Consider the following 24,868-nt stretch of genomic DNA (forward strand, 5'->3'; position numbering starts at 1 on the left):
TGTGTGTGTGTGTGTGTGTGTGTGTGTTTTAATGCAGTGAAGATCGTACATGTATTTACACATGGGCTCGTATAGTTGCTTGCGATTTATTTACAAATAATACATGTACTATATAATTCTACAAGGGATGACACTACTCTCTCTTCTCAATGGACCTATGTAACAATTAACGCTGATATTTGAAGCTACACTTTCCGTAGCGTAAACTTTAGATTTGGTCCTACGACCTGACGGAAATGGCCGAGGATGTTCCGATCGAGAGATGGTTACTGGTGCGTGTACTAGTCTGGTATCCCGACTGTACACTGCTATTTATTACCGTAGTCAGTTGGTTGCCATAAAAACATTATTGTCATGTGACAGAACAAAATGGCGGATCATGGCGAACAGGTAGCGTGATATGCTATTGAATATTCCAAATGTTATTTCTCTAATGCCAGGTTTTGATAACAAAGTCAGACACCACAACCGATTTGTATAAACACTGTTCTGAAAACATATAAGTGAAAAAAATGTTATATATGTCATCTTTGGCAAAATATCTCTTGTGAGTCGAATTGGAGGCACCGTCTTGAGTGTTCACCTAAGATAAATTGCCCTATTTAACGAAAATCGGATTGAATAGTCTGATTGTACGGTAAGTATTACTGTGGAATATGACATGACACAATATACGAACCATTACTCTTTATTGATGTGACTTAGGTAATGAAAGTTGAAGTTAGTCGAAAAATGGTTCTGAAGACACGACAATTTGCTCCACAGGGGTTTGTTACAAAGAAAATCAAGGGATGGGGGTTCTAACCTGTAACAATATTGTTACAGGTTAGAACCCCCATCCCTTGATTTTCTTTGTAACGAGCCCCTGTGGTTTGCTCCACCAAAAAAAAAAATTCTTAAGTTAGTGATAGTCAAGTTCTGTTCGAAACACATACACACAACACACACACACAGAGTGGATATACTTTAATTTCAGAATTAAAGTTGAAAGTATATTTATTGAGTAGAAATAAAACAATTATGACATGATTTCTGTTTTGATTAATTAGACAACACACATTTTTTTGCTGACATCCTAATTCCTCTCATAATGGAACTTTTAAACTATTGTATTTTTTTTGTATAAAGCATTTACCACATAGGAGTAGTTAAGGTGTTGCGTTGATTTTTCATCTGTGGGCAGGATAAATGTGTCTTTTCTAATGTAATTTTGTTTTAAACTGCAAACAAATAAAAGACAATGCCATTTCCAAATATTTTAAATTCTGAATTATGCGTGGAATAATGAATCATAAACTTATACATCATGTGAGAGTTTCTGTGTTCTGATGTGGAAATATATTTTCATTGTAGTTTAGATAACAAAATATTATATAGGTAAGTATTATGATGATTGTTTGTCCTGTACTTGACACAGGTTGAAAATATTTACATCTATAAGTTTATATTACTTGCATATAACTTTGCTGTTATAAGGAAGGAAAAAATTAAGTACTTGCATTTAATATCATGATAGTTCTTACTTTTTTTCTTTATTTTATGGTCTTGTCCTATTAGTAGAGGAAATAATGATCATGACATAAAAAGCAAATGTACTTTATACTGCATGCCATCAAATTTATCCAGGTTTAATTTATACATTTTTTTTGTGTGTGCAGATTGTGGATCATTAGCCAAGTTTTGATACATATACCATATCACATATGTTAGTCATCATCTACTGGGAAGAACCGTGAACATGAATCCAAACATGATATTATGTAAGTTGGTAGCTTGTATATATTAGGAGAATATATCTGAATTGATGTGTAAGATCTCTCAAACTCACACAAATATTCCAAGGACGGGATTAATTAAATCTCTCTTTCATGGTCTTAGTTTATGATTTTTGTCAGGAATAAAACTAGAGTCAAGAACAAAATGGAGTGTGGAGATGACTAGGATAATCAGACTGATAAATATAAATACTTGTGTTGTATAGTTACTGTTAAATTCAAAATAAGCATTTATAATTGTGGCAATTCAGTATAACATGCTACCATTAGATATGAAAATTGACATTAAATGGAACAAAGGTTGACATCACATACCAGCTACATGTTGCCAAGTATACTTTGAACCAAACTTGTACATGTACTTGTCTCCAGACAAAGCCAAAATATTCTGCTTGCTTTTTCACAATTGCAAGTAAGTTTTTTTTCTGTGTGTCTTTTCTGATATTATCATTTTCTGTTATTATACCAGTTTTAGTTGAGAAAATTACAATATTCCTTACAAATTTAGCATTGTATCAACCTTCCATCTGGTTGACAAGCTGTGTTTCTTGACATCTCCTACAAGTAACAGTATTAATTTAAATTACTAAACAAAGCTTTTACATTGATATTGCATTAACATTGATTTTACATTAACATTGATATCACATTAACATTGATATTGCATTAACATTGATATTGCATTTACATTGATATTGCATTTACATTGATATCACATTAACATTGATATTGCATTAACATTGATATTGCATTTACATTGATATTACATTATCATTGATATTGCATTAACATTGATATCACATTAACATTGATATTGCATTAACATTGATATTACATTAACAGTGATATTGCTGTGCAAAATAAGATGTTCATATACATTATATTTAGTTTCATAAGTCACCAATTATTCAATTCGTCTGTTTAAACTATAAAATATAGTAATGTTCTCAGCCTATTTAACTGGACAATATGTACAGTCTTCCTCCACCAAACAGTCATCATCTGCTTGAAAACCTCTGAGCAGAAATAACATTGTTCTTGCTACCAAATCAAATTTGCAACTGTGACCCCCTCCCCCAATGTGTTTGTGTGTGTGTGAGTGTATGGATGTATTATTTGTTTCTATATCTTGTTATAGGTTATATAGAAACATGCCATATTAGAAGAAGTAAGGGATTGGAAATGATTGTTTCAAAATCTAAAATATATTGTCAACTGTTGCATATTCCAGTCCCAAAGTTGGTTTGTACATTCATCGAAGCCAGATATGCAATATAACCTTTGCGATTTCACTTCACCTACTTGGGTCATACTTCAGGGTATTGAAGGTGGGAAGGGCTACCCCTGTTTACCATCAGTTGTGGACATGACAGGACATTTATAGGAATTCACATTGTAATTAAGGTTATGGGTTGGGGTGGGGGATTTTGAATTCTGAAAATGATTCCCATATTTGGTAATTATCAATCATTCATATATCTATATATCTATCTATCTATCTATATATATATATATATATATATATATATATATATATATATATATATATATATATATATATATATATATATATATAGATATATATGTGTGTGTGTGTGTGTGTGTGTGATCAACAAGGCAAAATAATAAAATGACATACAATCATTCATGGAAGGGGTAACCCTGGGTACCAATTTTGAGCCTGATAAAATTTACAGTCAAGAACAAATTTTTTGAAAATATTAAAAATTGCAGCAGCACATGGGGATTTGTTGTGTTTGTTGTTTTGTTTTATACCAGCATATTATTATTATTATTGTTGTTGTTGTTGTTATTGTTTGTATTATTATTATTGCTGTTGTTGTTAATGTTATTATTGTTATTAGTATTATTGTTTTTATTGTTATTATTATTGTTATTTCAGTTTCCAGACCAAAGTAGGGTTTATAAATGTTAGACACATGTTGAAAAATTGGCAATGAATGACTTTATGCAAATGGAGGGTGGAGTACTTAAGACTGGAGTTAACCAATTACAGGAAGAATGTGGACAGTGCATACATAATAAAACAGGTATTGTAAAATCAGATGACTCATAGCAACATATTTTCTGTCTATCATTTCCCCACAGCACCTGCTCTTCTCCACTCTCACACTGGTGACTCTTCTCTGGTATCATATTCTGATTTTTGTGTATATATATATATATATATATATATAGATCTCAATATATATTAGAACATGAATATGATGACCGTCTTAAACTAATTTAAGAAATCCACTCAGTGAATATGGGTAGGCAGATGTACCAAAAAATAAACAATAGACAGAGGTTGATTGGCCGGGGTGTATGTTTGGGCTGTCTGTGACATTTATTGCAGTAGTTCAACCAATCAGAGTCCTACATTTAATTTATACTTATGAAACATTTGTGGCTGGAATGAATCTCTATGTTTATGTGTCTTTTTAGATATTGGTTCTTGTAACTCATTAGGTTGATAGTATCAAGGTCACTAGACAAGGTTATGGATTCTTATTGACCATTCCTTAACTCCTGATAGAAATTGGAATGAATGATTAATAGACAACATGTTTCATGGCACTTTGGTTTTAGTAGCATTATGGTCACTAGACATGGTAGTGAATTTTTTTGTGTCCTCCATAACTACCCGACCCCATGAGATGTTGAAATGAATCATTGTGTTTATATTGGTAGTACATGTATGGTCAAGGTCAGGGTCACTGGACAAGGGGTTATGCACCTTCAGATGCAAAATATTTGAAACATTTAGAGTTTAAGAAAATCAAATTGCGATGCATTCATGTCATTTAAATATATCTCTAGTTTAGTGTACTGTTTTGGAGATCCATGGGTTTATGATAGCCCTGTTCAATTTGATTTTAAAAATCCACCCAGTGAGTATGGGTAGGTGGATATGAATAAAAATAAACAATAGAGGTTTATTGGCAGGTGTGTATGTTTGGGTTGTCTGTGACATTTATTACAGTACTTAAACCAATCAGAGTCCTACATTTAATTTCCACTTTTGAAACATTTATGGCTGGAATGAATCTTTGTATATAAACAATAGATATATTGATGTGTCATTAATAGACATTGTTTATTGTGCCTCATTAGGGTGATAGTTTCCAGGTCACTAGACAAGGTTATGGATTTTTCTTGACCTTTCATTAACTCCTGATAGATATTAGAATGATCTATTAATTAATGTCATGTTTCATACAACTTTGATTTTAGTAACTTCATGGTCACTAGACATGGTAATTAATTTGTTGTCTCCTCAGTAACTGATGTGTGTGATTTTGATTTTTAATGTAGCTTTAACAATTTTTCAGTCATATCGCTACGATGTCTGCAATGTGGCAGTTTATAGTGATGTCTAGCACTGGGGCATCATGATGCAGACATGTAGCATGATGTCCTACCCAGTCAAATTATCCTGACACCAGGCTGACCAGTCCTAACACTAACCTCTTAATGCTGAACGCCAAGCGAGGCAGCTGTTAGTACCATTTTTTAAGTCTCTGGTATGACTTGGCTGGGGATCGAACCCACAACCTCCCGCATCCGAGGTGGACGCTCTAACCACTTGGCCAGCGGAGCAGTATTTCCTCAATAACTACTTTACCCCATGAGATGTTGAAAAGAAACATTGTGTTTATATTTGTAGTAGATCTATGATCAAGGTCAGGGATACTAGACAAGGGGTCATGCACTTTCAGATGCTAAATATTTTCATCATTCAGGGTTGAATAAAATCAAATGATACATTCATATCATTGGCATTTATCTCTAGTTTAAAGGGGACAGACATGCAAAATTGAAACTCCCACAAATGTCATATATAATTTGCTATATGTATAAGGTTCATTTTCTGAAAATGTGTACCTTTTATTCTTACTCATTACTAAGAAATTTATGAAAAACCGATCATCTCTCCCAATCTGTCTTGCATAGAACAACGCGCTTTCCTCCTCTGTAAAAAATAGTGGGTGTGACCTCATTTGAGACTATGTACACACTGGCATTGTTGATAATGAATTATGGAGAACTCGCCCTGGGAGAACTCATCCCAGGTGTTAGGAGAAGTCGCCCATGGTGGTCGGAGAAGTTGTCCCACTTCGCCTGGAGAAGACGCCCCAAGGATCATGTATAGTAATTCTGAGATGTCGCCACTTGGTTGCTTGGTTGTTAAGGCTAAATTAATTTATGTTTTTCTTCAACTTCATAACTTATTAAATCTATCAAATGTGCAACTTTTCAACTTTTCTATTTGATCAACTCCACTTCTGTACTTAATGAAAAAGAAGTGGTATCTGTCCCTTTTGCTCTGCTCTTCAAATCATTAAATGCATTTTAATTGGAAAAATAGAGCGGGTGTAAGCATGATGTGACATCTGCAGTTTTATACATGAAAGAGCTCCAACCTAATAACTAAAGTCATCCTGAGATGACTTTATGGCATGGACCTCTATAACCCGAAATCGACTGAATTCTTATTGACCATCAATAATCCCAAAGGGTTATAGTATCATCTCTCTAAATGAACAATTTAATCTGATTTTTCATTGAGATTTGCTAGCCATTGACAAATGATACTCTGCATATATATATATATATATATATATATATATATATATATATATATGTATATGTATATATGTATATTTGAACATCAACATGAGAGCCCTCTTAAACTTGGTTTAAGAAATCCACTCACTGTGTATCAGTAGATAGATATGCAGAAAAAAAAAAAAAACACTACACAGAGATTGATTGGCAGGGGTTAATTTTGGGGCTGTCTGTGACATTTATTGCAGTACATGAACCAGAGAGTCCTACATTTAATTTCCACCTGTGGCTGGAATGAATCTCTGTATGTTTATTTGTCATTAGACATTGGTTTCTAACTCATTAGGGTGATAGTATCAATGTCACTAGGCAAGGGTAAGCATTTTTCTTGACCATTCCTTATCCTCATTAGACTGATAGTATCAAGGTCACTAGACAAGGGTAAGCATTTTTCTTGACCATTCCTTAACTCCTGATAAATATTGGAATGAATCTCTGTATGTTTATGTGTCATTAGACATTGGTTCTTCTAACTCATTAGGCTGATAGTATCAAGGTCACTTGACATGGGTAAGCATTTTACTTGACCATTCCTTATCCTCATTATGCTGATAGTATCAAGGTCACTAGACAAGGGTAAGCATTTTTCTTGACCATTCCTTATCTTTATTAGGGTGATAGTATCAAGGTCACTAGACAAGGGTAAGCATTTTATTGACCATTCCTTAACTCCTGATAAATATTGGAATGAATCTCTGTATGTTTGTGTGTCATTAGACATTGGTTCTTCTAACTCATTAGGCTGATAGCATCAGGGTCACTAGACAAGGGTAAGCATTTTTCTTGACCATTCCTTACCCTCATTAGGGTGATAGTATCAAAGTCACTAGGCAAGGGTAAGCATTTTTCTTGACCATTCCTTATCCTCATTAGGGTGATAGTATCAAGGTCACTAGACAAGGGTAAGCATTTTTATTGACCATTCCTTAACTCCTGATAGATATTGGAATGAATAATTAATAGATGACGTGTTTCATGGCACTTTGGTTTTAGTAGCATTATGGTCACTAGACATTGTAGTGAATTTTGTTGTGTCCTCCATAACCACCTGGCCCCATGATATATTGAAATGAATGATTGTGTTTATATTGGTAGTACATGTATGATCAAGGTCAGGGTCACTAGACAAAGGGTCATGCACTTTCAGATACAAAACGTTTGAAACATTCAGAGTTGAATAAAATCAAATGGTGATGCATTCATGTCATTGGAATATATCTCTAGTTTAATGTACTGTATTGGAGATTCATGGGTTTCAAGTACATGTATTTTATTTCCAGATACTGTAAATTCATAAAATAATACTTAATAATAATAATAGTTGTTTGCTGGCTGTGGAGTCTTAAATAGAATTCAAGCATCAATGACAATAGACCATTCATGCCAGTGTTATTAAAGATGCTTAATCTCATGAAATCCCATGTTGGGGACTTTTTCTAACAATATATATTATAGTGTTGGCCTAAATATATGCATATTTATGTTTTAATAGTATCCATTGACTTTATAATTAGTAAAAGCATTATCATGTTTTCAGGTTAATGACTCATTTTGTACAACACTATTACTATTAGGACACAAACAAACACTGCAACAGTTATCAACACCCTATAGTGAGTGCAACACCATATAGTGAGTACAAGACCATATAGTGAGTACAACACTGTATAGTAAGTACAACACCATATAGTGAGTACAACACCATATAGTGAGTACAACACCATATAGTGAGTGCAACACCATATAGTGAGTACAAGGCCATATAGTGAGTACAAGGCCATATAGTGAGTACAACACTGTATAGTAAGTACAACACCATATAGTGAGTACAACACCATATAGCAAGTTCAACACCATATAGTGAGTACAAGACCATATAGTGAGTACAACACCATATAATGAGTACAACACCATATAGTGAGTGCAACACCATATAGTGAGTACAACACCCTATAGTGAGTGCAACACCATATATTGAGTGCAACACCATATATTGAGTACAAGAACATATAGTGAGTACAAGACCATATAGTGAGTACAACACCATATAGTGAGTGCAACACCATATATAGTGAGTGCAACACCATATAGTGTGTACAAGACCATATAGTGAGTACAACAATGTATAGTGAGTACAAGACCATATAGTGAGTACAACACCATATAGTGAGTACATAGGTTGTAATATCAGTAGTCATTTATTGAATATACATGTTTTTCGGTGCAACATATAAACTCCACTATGCAAGAGTAAACGAGCTGTTTGGATTTATAACAAGCAAGGACAATGTCACAGTTAGTGACAAGGTGACTGTGATGGCATTATCTGTGAAATAGCCACACAGATAGATCCAGTATTGCCTATTCTGGGGATAAGGAGACTGTGAAGGCTTTATCTGTGGAATATCCACACAGACAGATCCAGTATTGCCTATTCTAGTGATAAGGAGACTGTCAAGGCATTATCTGTGGAATATCCACATAGATCCAATATTGCCTATTCTAGTGACAAGGAGATGGTGATGGCATTATCTGTGGAATATCCACACAGACAGATCCAGTATTGCCTATTATAGTGATAAGGAGACTGTAAAGGCATTATCTGTGTAATATCCCCACAGACAGATCCAGTATTGCATATTCTAGTAACAAGGAGACCAAGAAGGCATTATCTGTGGAAAATCCACACAGACAAATCCAGCATTGCATATTTTAGTGATAAGGAGACCATGAAGGCATTATCAAACAGCTTTTGCAATTATTGACAAGGAGACTGAGAAGGCATTATCTGTGGAATATCCACACAGACAGATCCAGTATTGCCTATTCTAGTGATTAGGAGACTGTAAAGGCATTATCTGTGTAATATCCCCACAGACAGATCCAGTATTGCATATTCTAGTAACAAGGAGACCAAGAAGGCATTATCTGTGGAAAATCCACACAGACAAATCCAGCACTGCATATTTTAGTGATAAGGAGATCATGAAGGCATTATCAGACAGTTTTTTTTCCAGTGAGATTGGTGGGGCTATGATAATTAGAGAGGAAAAATGCAACCATTGTTTACAGACTGCCAACAACCCCAACCCCTTGTGTAGCACATTCCCATTTTATAATCTATACATATTATGCATAAGAGACTCCAGGTACTATTTATATGGAAGAATTGTGAACCAATCTAGAAATGGGTAAACATAATGTAGGGTACATACGGCTTGGTGGTCCTCATTTGGTTAATAATGGAAAGTAAAATTTTAGTAAAAATATCTTTTGAGAGCTTATCCTATGTTATTTTTTTTAAATAAATATAGACAAAATTCTATTGATGAAATTTTAGTATTTGTACAGACTTGACTTAGAAGCACTCAGTAATGAAAGTAGCACCTGATTCATTTGGGACAGAATGGATAACGTGTTTCATGCACATGTAGATACAAAAAAAATGCAGTGGCTCATATGATGTTTTCCACACAGAAGCTTGCACCAAGGATAGTTGTGCATGGAGATATATAGGTCTGATCATATGAAATGTTAAGTTATTGAATGTTGAATACCATGGTGTTTCCATATGTTTACTTTGGGAGTTGACTTAGTACTGAGAGTCCTATATGAGACCTATAGCATGATAGGAGCCTGTTGTTTTCATGGTTACCACATGCATCCAGGCTATTATTTTGCTGGTTTTTCCATATGACAATCATAATGGAGTCTTGTTTTCAAGGTTAAGATGTGATTTTACATAAAAATCTATGCAAAACACAGATAGGAAGGGAAGAAAAAGATAATAGTATGGCCCAATTGCAGAATGTCATATGTTGGTGCCCACAGATTGGTCTATATGGTTAAATACTATTTAACATATGCACCAATTCCCACAAAGGGGGTGGGGGAGAGGTTTTAAATGTAAGCCACTTATGTCACAATCACTTATGTATCAGTACTGATCATTTAACTTTAGAGACACATTCAGTAAATCAAAGCAGAGGGCATTGTAAAAATCAAGGACTCTGCACAAAACTGCACATGCCACATTTTAGAAATGTCATAAAGTGGAGGTGGTTTATGGTAAGAATGTTCATATTTTGCTTTTATTTTTTGGCCATAATACACATTAATTTGCCTTTGCTATAATTCTTCTCTTCTTGATATTTCTCACAGAGTTTTTAAAGAAATGCCTTTTTATCAGATTTTATATGCTGTATTTGCTTTATATATTTTATCTTTGAGATACATGTCTTGTTTGTTTTTCATATTGTTGTGCCACAGAACTGCAAGCTGAAATTGGACAGCCAATAGATTGACAAAGCTTCATCAGAGATTCTCCACTGGTCCATGGTTACAGTTATGGAAAGCACTATTTTTAATCATACCATGGTTAAAGGTTATATTCTTCCAGGTAAGCTGCATTTTGTCCTTCGATTTACCGATTCTGCGTTCTGAGTGTTCTTGTTTAATTTTCTTTTAGAAGTTTGTAGATTTACCTAACCAGTACTCAACACACATGCATAATGTACATTCCTCTCTCTCACTGGATATTTTCAGCTTCAAATCACTTGGCAAGAATGTACTTCTATCTATCCAGCTTGTACCAGCTACTTCAGCACACATTATAATGTGTATGACAAAGACAATGATCACCTTGATAATAGCACTTAACTAATACATCTGTAGCATAAGATAAATTACTTATTAATTTTGGTGTACATTTATCATATTTTTGAAATCATTTTTCTAACACAGCCTGGCACCTCTTACTCAAATCAAGTTCAAGGTTGTTCTGCATCTTTCCCTTCAGTTTTCTTGTTCTTCCTGGCATCAAATCAGTTAATTTGCTCTGACCTTTACTAAACTTTCAATGATTTTGACCCAGATGAACATGTATCAATATAATTTACAGGTACAGTTATTCCTTCCATCGTAAGGTCCAGTCTAGCCCAGTAACTAGCAGTGTATGGATAAGTTGTAATGTTCTGTACCTATTAATTGTCTGTTTTCTTCAAATTATAAGCCCTTCCTTACAAAATGAGTAATCATTTCCAATATTTGTTTATAAACTTATATGCTAAGCAGTGACACAATTTGGCTTCGTCATCTTGATGTGTGCATTTTACCCAATTTACATAGTTTATTCTTTGTGTTGACCTGTATGACCTGTTTCTCAGGAGTAGTGGGGGCCCCGAGTGGCCAAGTGGTCTAAAGAGCTCTCCATTACGGATCACTGCCATCTCACCTCTGTCTGCGTGGGTTCGAGTCTTGGATTCGGCTATGTGGGTATGTGAGAAAGCTTGCCAGTAGCTTCTCTTGGGTCGGTGGTTCTTTCCAAGGTTTTCCCGGGTTCTTCCTCCACCATTAATACTGGCTGCCATGTATAGCCTATTGTGTGCTGAACAATGGTGTTAAACCCTACAACAACAACAACAACAGGAGTAGTGTCTTCAATTTGAATATGTGTGTACTGTGTAGCTGATTGTACCTACACCCTATACATTGCATCATTTTATGTTGAGTCACATCTGAATAACATTCATATCTGTCCTATTTCCTGTCCAAAAATTAAACTCCTTGACACCTGCTCTAATTTCAGCCATGTCTCTCATGTTGGTACATTCAGTTTTTTGGTAGACAGTATTGGAACTTTGTTGATGGGGCAATGACATTCGCACTGAAAAGAATAGTTTTGAACCCTTCATTTCCAAGAGAGTTTCTACCACACCAGACCTCTTTTCTCTTCATGTTTTAAGTCCCATGCTAGAAAACCATTAATCCAGGGTGTTAGAGTGTTGGATCTGGTGCTTTTGGAACTCGGTATTCAACATCTCAGCATGTTATCCTGCGTGCATAAAGCAAGATGTGTTTTCTTCACCAGATCTGTTGCTGTGAGTAGATGAAAACATGCTTCTTGTCGTAAATGTGTATACAGATTTGGAACAATAGCTACATAGAAAGGCAACATTGCTCTGCACTTACTCTCAAGTGGTAGTATAGAATCCTTTAGCTGTAAATTAGAGCCTGCTACTTGGTACACCAAACCACAGTATATTACCTCCCTTTGACTGTGAGTGATTGCAAGGCTTGTTTTGTTTCTCTTTTTTCAATAATTTAAATTTATGCATTTTATGAAGCTTTATCTTAAAAAGTAATTTAACAATGCTTGAAATGGAAAGTTTTCACAATAATGATTCTGGGTTTATTTCTTAATTTTTTATGAGTTGAGGCTAATTGTAGGTATAGATTTATGTATGAGACAACTTTACTTTGCAGTTCGGTTCTTTTACTTAAATTTACCAAGTAACTTGTGCAGCAATAAATGATATCAGTGTATGATTATTGCTTAGAAACATGGACTTACTGTATATACTTGTGTATAAGCCCTTTCACGTATAAGCCAACCCCCCCAAACGGAACAGGTATAAACACTGAAAATTGCATGACAATGTATAAGCCAACTCCAAGACATCACATGATGCACCAGGTAAGTTCTAAATGCTTTCATTTAGGCAAACTTATATTTTAAAAAATTACACGTATACTTATCTAGAGGTTGGCATGTATGATTATTAAAAAGAAATGGTATAAACGTGTATGAAAGTAATTTATTTAATTTTCTGTTTACTTATTGTTCTGCCTAATTTAGATTTGTGTATTACTTGATTGAACGATGACAAGAATTTAGCATTTGCGAGCTGTGGTAACACTACCTCACCCTTTTGACTCGATTATTGTTTTTTTTATGCATTGGATATTTTATATAAGTGCACCAGTAATTACAATTTTACTTTGCCTTGAAATTGTAAATACCTAACTCATTAAAATGTAATCCCAGTATGACTACACAATGAACAACAATACGGTTCAATCCACCACTCGCAATTAGGCTACTGAATGTATTTACATAATGGCACCACTGTAGGTACATTGTAGGTTTGAACACACACTGAATGAAGTACATTCCGCTGACTGAAGTACATCCTTTGGAATTGAATCATGGGCACCACTCTGCTAAACATTAATGATATCTCCAAAATAAAATAATGAAGTTTCAGAAATAATGCTTTGAAAATTATGCTAATACCGTAAATGCTGAGTTGTAGTTTGCTTTGATGTAAGTGACCTTGCACCATACCTGTCAACATTCATGCCAGGAGGGGAAAAAATCCTTCTGATTTTTGGGGTCGTTCCACACCAACCTCCCAATTTTGTATCCTATTTTTGCAGAAAACTCCCAATTATTACATTATGTATTTGATTTTCATTTCTCAAAAAAATTGAAAGTCCTACATGTTATGTTGTTTCACCTGTGAATTATTGTTGTGACGAAATAATTACTTTACTAGAAAGAATTTGCTTTTCACACAGTATAATGTTAAGTTAAAACATTATTCATGTATATAATTGATTTTTATTTTTACCTTAAGAACAATGCAAAAATGAAATAAATAAACCAGAACAAAAAATAAACCACAACAATAAAATCTTTGACAATTAATTTCAGTCCCAAGAATGATCACTACAAATGCTGTTAACTCCATATGCTATAGCACCATTCTCATTGAGTGAACACCTGGCATTTTTATACCAATGTTAATTACCATCGTTAAATTAAAAGAAGGAATGAAATACATGCCATGTAGCAAATGTGTCCTCAAAAAACTAATTCAGAATACATTTGTTTTATAGTGAACAATACTAAATGCCTTTCGACTTGACAATAAGGGAATAAGGTTGGAAATATTACAACAAGGGGAAAATAGTTGTCACATGTACAGTACTGTGAGGCTGCCTATTTAGGTACCTTTCATTCAACAAAATTGGATTTTTTTAATTTGGCAATCAATTGCTGGTGCTTGCATAACACACTGTAGTGTAGAACATAGTTTTTTGAATTATGACGGAGGGCCAGTCATTTTCACAATATAGTTGCATCAATGAGGATTAACTTTTAATTAGTGCACTGGCTTTCTTGCTTGTTTATTTAAGACTTACCTTTGACTATTGTGCAGTTTGGCCACAGCTGACCAGAATATGAAAATAGTGCACATCCTGGGGGAAGATAGGGTGTATCGCAGGGAGAAATGGCGAGACTTTTTTGTGAATTTCATGCATATTGGACCAGGAAGATCAATCAATAGTTAGTGAAAACAAGGCTGTAAAAATGCCACGAAAAACCTCCCGATTTTAGGTCCCAATCTATTTTTTTTATTCAGTCTCCCTAACTAGCTTTTTAAGGGTTCATAGGTATGCCTTACACCCCATTTTACAAAACTACCATAATCATGCTAATATTTTGGAATAAAAGGCAATTACACATCAATGTTCTGGTGTAGCTGCTGGTCAAAATTCCCTCTTATCACAAGCCAGTTTCAGGGTTTTAATGATTAACTGGCCTGTATTGCTGTCAGAAAACGAAAGACAAATTGTCAATTATCAACACTGGAAAGTTATAATGTTGTTCAGCCAAAACACAAAACTAAAATTGATTGATGTTGATCTTTGTTGATCTATATGAGAATTTTAGCTATTATTATTACCACTCTTTGTGAACATGTAAGTTATGCTGATTATGTGCCTTGTGCAATTAAACATGAATAACTTTTCATATATATTATCTCAAGTTGTGCAACTGCTTGTATCATTCAAAATGAGGAACTCATGAGCACATGATGCAATGTAAATGAAACAGCTATTAAGGACTAGCTGAGGTGTTGTCTGGAAGAATGCAATTTGGTTGAAACAATGAATAAAGCAAAATCTGCATCTAATATGTTTGGGAATAAATAAGGATTTAAGTGATACTATGTGCACTTTGCCCTGTGTAAGTTCTGTACATCATACTGTAGTTCAGCCTGGTCTCCCGGGTAAACTCAACCAGCCCACAAATTATGAAGTCTTCATTTACTTTTATTTAATTTCATGTTGGAGAAATCAGAAAATATGCACATACAAAATCTAACAAAATCTATCATAGTACTTTAAATTAGTTTAATAAGTGTTGGGTCATTGAAAATGATTTATTTTTACATGCTTATGCCTTTGGACAGAAAAAAAATGATTTGTTCATGTCCCAAGATTTATAGCCATTACAGTAGTGAACACAAAGACTTAAAAAACTGTCAAGTTTAGACATTGTCCCGCAGATAAGTAAACCCACCCCTTTTTCCAGTCCTTTATTTTTTCCTGAATTGTCTTATATATACAGTACCTTGGCATTGCAAAGTTTTCCACATATTTCTCCATCTCCAGCTTGCTTCTTGGCTTGGGCAGCAACAGTTTGTACATGGGCTTTCCATCTCCAACATCAATGTCAGCATTGCAGGGACTTTGTATAGCTTTTTCAAATTCGTCTCTTGTTGTCTTTATGTAACAGACCTAAAGTGGCTTTGTCTTTAGAATTGATGCATATTTTTTCCCCCTTATTGTGGGGTACACTACAAGGCTTGAAGAAATGACTCTGTCTATTCTTTGCTTCCTTACCCTTTCCCATAATTTTATACTGAATAGTAGCACTCATTTATTTAATATTTCATTAGAATTTATGGAACTTTTTTGAGCTTTTATACCTTTTTGTTATGATTTGGGAGTGACGAATCATGTGTGTCAATACTTTAAATAATTTTGAAATGTCAGGATCTCTTGATGCTTCATGAGTTTATGTATTTGTTGTTGTTGTTGTTGTTGTTGTGGGGTTTAACGCCATTTTTCAGCACACGATAGGCTATACATGGCAGCCAGTATTAATGGTGGAGGAAGAACCCGGAAAACTCCGGAAAGAACCACCGACCCACGAGAAGCTACTGGCAAGCTTTCTCACATGCCCACATTGGCTGAATCTTAGACTCGAACCGCCGCAGACAGAGGTGAGATGGCAGTGATCCATAACGAAGAGTGCTTTAGACCACTGGGCCACTCGGGGCCCCTTATGTATTTGTCTTAGTCACAAAAAGGTCAATGACCTCTTACCATTTTCATGTCATGTGGCACACTTATTTGTCTTGATTGAATGATGAGAATATTGATGCACTGTACCTTACTTCTGTGTGAGTCAGAATGAAAAAAAAATGCAATTTTGAAAATTATAACTTTATACAACTTTTTGTATTGCCAGTGGCAGATGAAAATACAAGGTGTCACATAATTTGATACCCTGTGATATAATACTTGCTGATGTCAGCATGTTTGTTTTTCTTTTGTGTAGTATATATGCCATAAAAAGATAACATGAATATACAAATGCAGAAAACAATTATTTAATAACAAGATTAAACCACTAATATGTACAAAACAATACAGCAACATGTAATGTGAATGCAATTTAGCTGTATACAATGGTATAACATAAAATGTCCTTACAATATTATCTTTGCACAAGCATGGCCAATTCTTTCTTACAGTTATGCTCCAATATCAGTGAGTAAAATACATATCTTTGTAAAAAAATTAATATGGCTATAGAACACATGGTGCTAATTGTACAGAAGAACTGTGAATCAGTCTAGAAATGGGTTAACATAAAGTAGAGGTGGCAGGGTCCAGTTTCGTAATTTGGCCCCTGGCAAATTTCTTAACTTAAGGCTATGGTGTGACTTTTTCAGCTATTATTGTTTACTATTTATAGATATGGATATATTTGTGAACTAGGTGTTTTGGGCTTGTGTTGTTCTTGAAATTGATGTCAGTCATGTACACCTTCCATAGTTGCTCTGCAGTATGTTGATAGTGAAATACCAATAGTTGGCTAGGAAGAAGAGCTAGCTTCCCATAGCAGTAGACACGTGGGTTCAAGGCAAGCCGAGTATCACAAAAACGGCTTGGATGACAACTATTCTGAATTGCATCAAACTATTTAGTAGACAATGTTTTTCAAAAGTTTCATCCAGGGAAAGGGCTTGCGTTTGCACTGTGAGTACTACATGCTGTCAAAAATGGCATTTGGATGTGAAAAATGCAGGTATAAAATAGGGGTTGGGGTGCATAAACCTCTTCTGCTATGAACTGCCATTGACTTCTCTGGTCAAGTGAATACTATTCTTATGCTCTGTTTTAATATAGGTATCTAAAAATATGGACCTTTTTGACCTCACTTGTGTATTTGATTTTTTATGATTTTTTATACTAGGTCACTGATTGCGGCATTAAATTTGTACATAAAAACTGGACCCTGCCCCCAGAGTATATACGAGTTTGGTGGACCATAATTGGTTAATAATGAAAAGTAAAATTTCAGTAAAAATATTTTTTAAGAGCTTATCCTATCTGTAATATTAAAACAAATATAGACAAATTTATATTGATGCAGTTGGTGCAGAATGGATAACGTGTTTCATGCACATGTAGATAAAAAAATGTTGTGGCCCATACAGTGTTCTTCAAACAGAAGCTTGCACAAAGGATGGTTGTGCATGGAGTAATATAGGTCTGATCATCAGCACCCATACATTTTTAGTTATCGAATTTTGAATATCATCATGGTGTTTCCGTATGTTTAATATGGAAGTTGAATAAGTACCAAGAGTCTTATAGAACATTCACTTGTTATTGAGTACAATTTCATGGCTTCCATGACTAGTGTTGTAGTATGTTTAGGTGGGTGGGTCTGTTTCTATATATTTATTTACTTTTTCCCTTTTTTTTATCATGCAGCAGAAATCCCAAAGAAGACTCTCTGCATTTGAAAAATAATAATCATGGAGTTCTGGAAAAATGGCAAAAGTAAGGAAGGTGCTGGAGAACAGCTGCATGAGTTAAGATGAGGAAGGTGCAGATGGTGGGCATCCTTCATGGGAATCCAGTACATTTACAAAATTGAAGGAGATATTGGACCAAAAATACACTGACATTTTCAACAATATGCAAGAGGCATCTGTGAGAAAGAACCTGGACCATTAAAAAGGTCAAAGAAGCGCCTGGTGTCCCAGAAGAATGAAAGTAGATAATAGATGAAAACATGCAGGGATAAGATGATGACAGTGTCAAATTATAGGTCTGCTGAACATTGGGGAGAGGGAGATTTTTTCTAACAGAATTATGCTGTACATTGGGGATTTTCCCTTACAGAATTATGCTGTACATTGGGGATTTTCCCTTACAGAATTATGCTGTACATTGGGGATTTTTCCTTACATAAAATTATGCTGTACATTGGGGATTTTCCCTCACAGAATTATGCTGCACATTGGGAATTTTCCCTTACAAAATTATGCTGTACATTGGGGATTTTCCCTTACAGAATTATGCTGTACTTTAGCCAGTGCATGAAGAAAATGAACTGAACTTGAATTTTATGTACCCAAGATAACTACTTGTGTATTTTCATCTCTGTGACTAATGATTAGCTCACAAACATTTTGCTTGCTTATTTTTGGATTTGCCTAAAATATTGATTTTTATGATTGTTGCACCTTCTTTCAACATTGCATATATCTCTGACCCAATTTAACTTTCATGACATGGGTATTGTTTTCTCTTTAGGGTACATGGGTATTTTTTCACTTTAGGGTGCATGGGTATTTTTTTTCACTTTAGGGTGCACTGATAGTTTATGATTTGACATTGTCCCCTGGACTTGCTGCTCACAGTAGGTGATACATCAAATGTTTTTCTTTCTCTCTCTGTATCCTCTGAAGCTTGTTTGCGTGAATACAGATTTACAAAGTGGTAACATTTTTTATATATATTTTTAACATAATTTAAAGTTTTTTTTTAAAGAACTCTTATTTTCATCAATAAAATCCTTGTTAGACTGATTATACATAAAAACACTAAGTGCTGACAAAAATTAAACTTGTTAGACATGTGTGAATGATTTATTTTTGTTGTTATATATGTTGTCTAAAACACAGATAATTTGATTTCTTTGAATCAGTAATATTTTATATTGATTGTGTATCTGTCTATATTATGATACTCATTTCCATCCAACAAAGTCTCAATAAGACAATTAGTCCCATAGGTTTTGATGGACTGCCATGAAAGTTGGTAAATATATGGTTGTGATTGGAAGACAAACATGTCAACAAATCACTTTACTCCCCATTGTTTTAAGAGGTCCTGTTCCTTTTTTCCTAACTGCTGAATGTAGTGAAATACAACATTTCATTGTGAATGCAAGTTGTCTTGTCTTGTTATGGACTGTGGTTAAACTTGATTCATACAATATATGGTCATCATTTATACTGACAGATCTTGGTCCTTTATGGAAGAGTTATTGACCTTTTTTACTTATAGCTTGATGGAGTGTATGTCACAATTGTTTTAATGCAACTACTATTGCACTTTTTATTGGATTGCTGTTAAACTATGCATGTACACTGGTGGTCATCATAAGTTGTGACTAATTACTGTAATCACTATGCATGTACAATGATGGTCATCTGAAGATGTGACTAATTATTGTATTCACTATGTATGTACAATGGTGATCATCAGAAGATGTGACTAATTATTGTATTCACTATATATATGTACACTGGTAATCATCAGAAGATATGACTAATTACTGTAATCACTATGCATGTACAATGATGGTCATCTGAAGATGTGACTAATTATTGTATTCACTATGTATGTACAATGATGATCATCAGAAGATGTGACTAATTATTGTATTCACTATATATATGTACACTGGTAATCATCAGAAGATATGACTAATTACTGTAATCACTATGCATGTACAATGATGGTCATCTGAAGATGTGACTAATTATTGTATTCACTATGTATGTACAGTGGTGATCATCATAAGATGTGACTAATTATTGTATGCACACAATTTTCCCAAGAGTTGTCCTCTGTTTCATCAATAAACATTTCCATCAACTATGTTTACACATATATTACACATTGCAACTATATTGTAAGTAATAATTAGACAAGTATTCCTTTGTGATGATGGTGTGTGAATCTTATTTTGCAATAAATGTGGATAGATCATCCACCTTTGTTGGGGGAGGTCAGCTTTGAAGTTGGCTTTGTCATAACAAATACATAAAAATGGTACTCTCTGCCTTGTTTGGCATTCAGTGTTAAGAGGTTAGTGTTAGGACTGGTCACACTTGTGTCGGGATAATATGTCTGGGTTCAACATAATGTCACATGTCTGTGACACAATGCCCCAGTGCTAGGCATCACAGTAACTGTCACACTGCAGACATCATAGCTGAAATTTTTCAAGCGACATTAAAGATATAAAAAAACACAAAATGCACACACAGACACACAATAAAAGGAAAACTAATGTCTGTTGGAATATAACTGATTTAGAATGCTCCTTGAACATTCTTGGATGCCCGAGTTGAAATAGCAAGTAAAGCTGTCTGACAACTACTGTTCATTTCATTTCATGCATCAGTTTTATTCATTGTGTCCAAGTTCATCTCTTATGATATGCTCATGAAATATAGTGATAATGCAGTATTTAGTGATTACTACATTTATGAAGCAGGTCATTGTGATCTATATATCATCCATTGCTGACTTGGAAATGTAGACACCTCATCATAAGTTATCTTCACTTTTAATTATAATTTAAATCTTTAGTCCAGGAACTGAAAATGACCAAGTGGAGCTTGCAGTTCTTTTGGTTTATTTTTTTATAAGTGCACATCTGAATTAGGAGCTGCAGCTGTATACTCTATAACCTAAATTCTGTCCATCAATCAGGCAAAAATGGAAGGCAATTAATGTTATTTAACGATACCTAAGGTCTTTTTGAAATGGCAATGATAAACAGTGAGGAAAGCCTGGAAATTTATTTTCTTTAAAAATCTAACCCTGTGCAAATTAAGAGACAGTACAGTGCCACCATTTATATATTGCCCAAGCCAGAATAGTCATTATAGTATAGTGTTGTAGGGGAGGTAACTCTCAACTATGAATATGCTCCATGTTATGCTATTTATATCTTGACCAGGCCAGAGGGGGCAGGGGGCATGTTTTATGTACAAATTTAATACCGCAATCAGCGACCTAGTATAAAAAGTCATAAAAAATCAAATACATTAGTGAGGACAAAAAGATCCATAATTTTAAATACATACATTAAAACATATAGGAATATTATTCACTTGACCAGAGAGGCCAATGGCAGTTCATAGCAGAAGAAGTTTTATAATGCACCCCAACCCCTATTTTATACATGCATTTGTCACATCCAAAGGCCATTTTTGACAGCATGTGGTGCTCACAGTGCAAACACAAGCTCTTTTCCTGGATGAAACTTTTGAAGAACATTGTCTACTAAACAGTTTGATGCAATTTAGAATAGTTGTCATCCAAGCTGTTTTTGAGATACTCTACTTGCCTTGAACCCACATGTCTACTGCTATGGGAACCTAGGTCTTCTTCCTGGCCGACTTGGTATTTCACTATCAACATACTGCAGAGCAACTATGGAAAGTGTAAATGCCTGACATCAATTTCAAGAACAATACAAGCCCGAAACACATAGTTCACAAATATATTTCACTGGCTTGGCTTTTGATAAGCACATACCATAAAACAACTCCTGCAGAAGCTAAGTCTGTCCATTAAAGTCAATCTCTTGTGCACTTAGATCAGAATGAGTATCTGGATGAGATTGAAGCTATTGTTTCTTTCAGCATGACTAACCGATTAATCCTAATCTCTCACCGTACAAACTGAGACCTGCAAAAAGAAAAGAAACAAGTGATATTGATGTACTTTTAACATTCAGTGAAAACATAAGACTTTCAGATGAAAAATTGTATGTGTAATGTCAAATGCATGAAACTGCCATTTAAATTTAAGCATTTCCTCCTTTGTTAACTGAACCTAGAAATTTCAAGATATATGCATATCACTGAAACATTTCCTATTATCACCCAAGTGTGAGATATGGATCTGTTATGTCAACTTCGGAGTGGGATCATGAAGGTAGAAACTATGTCGGTGTGCTAAAACTTTCATTCTTCTCACCAAAATATAGCAAGCAATATGCCATATGCATCATTATTTCTAAGACCGTTCCACTGGTGACATTCAATATTCACAACAGTATGTTTATGTATGATTCCTCTGAATTCTATCTGCTGCTGTGGAGTAAAATTACTTTTAAGAATCCATGTTGACATGCTATGCAATTGTTTGTGTGTCTGTATTGAAAAGTGAATATTATTCATAAAAAATAAGGGTGCAGACCTTGACAGCTACAGAAAGTGCAAGACAATACATAATAGTTACCATTTTGTTCCCATATTTAGTAAGGAAGTCCAAAATATGCTACTTTGCCATGATGCAAACAGTTCTCACATTGAGGTACAAAACACAGTTACCTCCCTCTCGAAAGAGCATTACATAACAACACTAAGTGATATATGGAAAAAGGAAGGAAATATAATGAAGCTAATGCATAAAAATTATTTAAATATATACAAAGAAACAGAAAAGTATAATAGATGTAGCTGACTGCACCATACAAAAAATATCAATTTTCCTTAAGGGGGCAGGGGCCAGTTTTTATGTACAAATTTAATACCGCAATCAGCGACCTAGTATAAAAAAATCATAAAAAATCAAATACACAAGTGAGGTCAAAAAGGTACATATTTTTAGATACATATATTAAAACAACACATAAGAATATTATTCACTTGACCAGAGAAGTCAATGGCAGTTCATAGCAGAAGAAGTTTATGCACCCCAACCCCTATTTTATACATGCATTTTTCACATCTAAAGGCCATTTTTGACAGCATGTGGTGCTCACAGTGCAAATGCAAGCTCTTTCCCTGGATGAAAATTTTGAAAAACATTGTCTACTAAATAGCTTGATGCAATTCAGAATAGTTGTCATCCAAGCCATTTTTTAGATACTCTACTTGCCTTGAACCCACGTGTCTACTGCTATGGGAGGCTTGCTCTTCTTCCTAACCTACTATTGGTATCTCACTATCAACTTACTGCAGAGCAAGTGTGGAAAGTGTACATGCCTAACATCAATTTCAAGAACAACACAAGCCCGAAACACCTAGTTCACAAATATATCCATATCTATAAATAGTAAACAATAATAGCTGAAAAAGTCACACCATAGCCTTAAGTTAAGAAATTTGCCAGAGGCCAATTTACGAAACTGGACCCTGCCACCCAGAAAAGTTATTACAATTATGTGTTAATGGGAAGATAATTCAACAAACACACCTAATTGCATAAATGATTAGATTCACCATCATTTAAAAATGTAAAATCCAGAAACTTATGAAACAAATATGATGAACAGAACATGTAATCTCTCAAAATTTAACAAACTTTAATGACAAGCTATGTCTACATTCCATATTCTACTACTGTCAAATCATATATACTTCCATAAAATTTGTTAGTCAAAATATGAATACATTCAATGTCCTTCCTCAATAAATATGCTACTGTCAAAATATGTCTACATTCAATGTCCTTCCTATTAAATCCATTACTGTCAAAATATGTCTACATTCAATGTCCTTCCTCAATAAATATGTTACTGTCAAAATAAGTATAAATTAAGTAGTCTTCCCCATTAATTCTTAATTAATGCCAAAATATGTCTACATTCAATGTCCTTCCTCATTAAATATGTTACTGTCAAAATATGTCTACATTTAATGTCCTTCCTCATTAAATCTGTCACTGTCAAAATATATCTACATTCAATGTCCTTCCTTATTAAATCTGTTACTGTCAAAATATGTATACATTCCTTATCCTTCCTCATTAAATATGTTACTGTCAAAATAAATATGCATTCAGTAGTCTTCCCCATTAATTTTAATTAATGACAAAATATGTCTATATTCAATGTCCTTCCTCATTAAATATGTTACTGTCAAAATATGTGTACATTCTATATCCTTCCTCATTAAATATGTTACTGTCAAAATATGTCTACATTCATTGTCCTTCCTCATTAAATCTGTTCCTGTCAGAATATTTATACATTCCATATCCTGCCTAATTAAATATATAACTGCAGAAATATGTGTACGTTCTATATCCTTCCTCATTAAATATGTTATGTCAACATAAATATACATTCAATATTCTTCCCCATTAAATCTGTTACTGTCAAACTATGTCTGCATTTCATATTCTTCCACCTTACAACTATTACTCTCCCAAAATGTCAACATTCCATATTCTTCCAAATTCATTTTATTACTGTCAAAATATGTCTACATTCCATATCCTTGCTGATTAAATTTGTTACTGTCAAAATGAATACACATTCAATAATCTTCCCCATTAAATCTATTACTATCAAACTATGTCTAAATTTCATATTGTTCCCCATTAAATATATTACTGTCAAAATATTTCTACATTCCATAGTCTTCTCTATTCCTTATTTTTACAACATTATTGTTTACTTTTCTCTGCCTTTAAATAGACTAGATTTATCTGCATATTTCTTTGTAAACAGATGTATCTCAATTATAGGAACATGTATCATTTATAAAACCTAT

At 34.1% G+C, this 24,868-nt stretch overlaps 1 long non-coding RNA gene across 4 annotated transcripts; it reads left to right on the forward strand.

The window, feature by feature from the left end:
* The first annotated feature begins 36 nt into the window (after nt 1-36).
* On the forward strand, nt 37-24,381 carry LOC149784197 (uncharacterized). Of its 4 annotated transcripts, none has more exons than XR_016413789.1 (5): nt 37-390; nt 1,659-1,760; nt 3,679-3,826; nt 10,677-10,806; nt 18,048-24,381. It is a non-coding gene; the product is annotated as an uncharacterized LOC149784197 (long non-coding RNA). The 4 variants fall into 4 exon arrangements; XR_016413790.1 differs by lacking the exon at nt 37-390 and adding an exon at nt 400-637; XR_016413792.1 differs by lacking the exon at nt 1,659-1,760 and having other exon boundaries at nt 40-390.
* Nucleotides 24,382-24,868: the final 487 nt, after the last annotated feature.

Source organism: Sinohyriopsis cumingii, chromosome 14, assembly GCF_028554795.1.
Source record: "Sinohyriopsis cumingii isolate HCF-2022 chromosome 14, ASM2855479v2, whole genome shotgun sequence".
In the NCBI taxonomy this organism is placed as follows: domain Eukaryota; kingdom Metazoa; phylum Mollusca; class Bivalvia; order Unionida; family Unionidae; genus Sinohyriopsis; species Sinohyriopsis cumingii.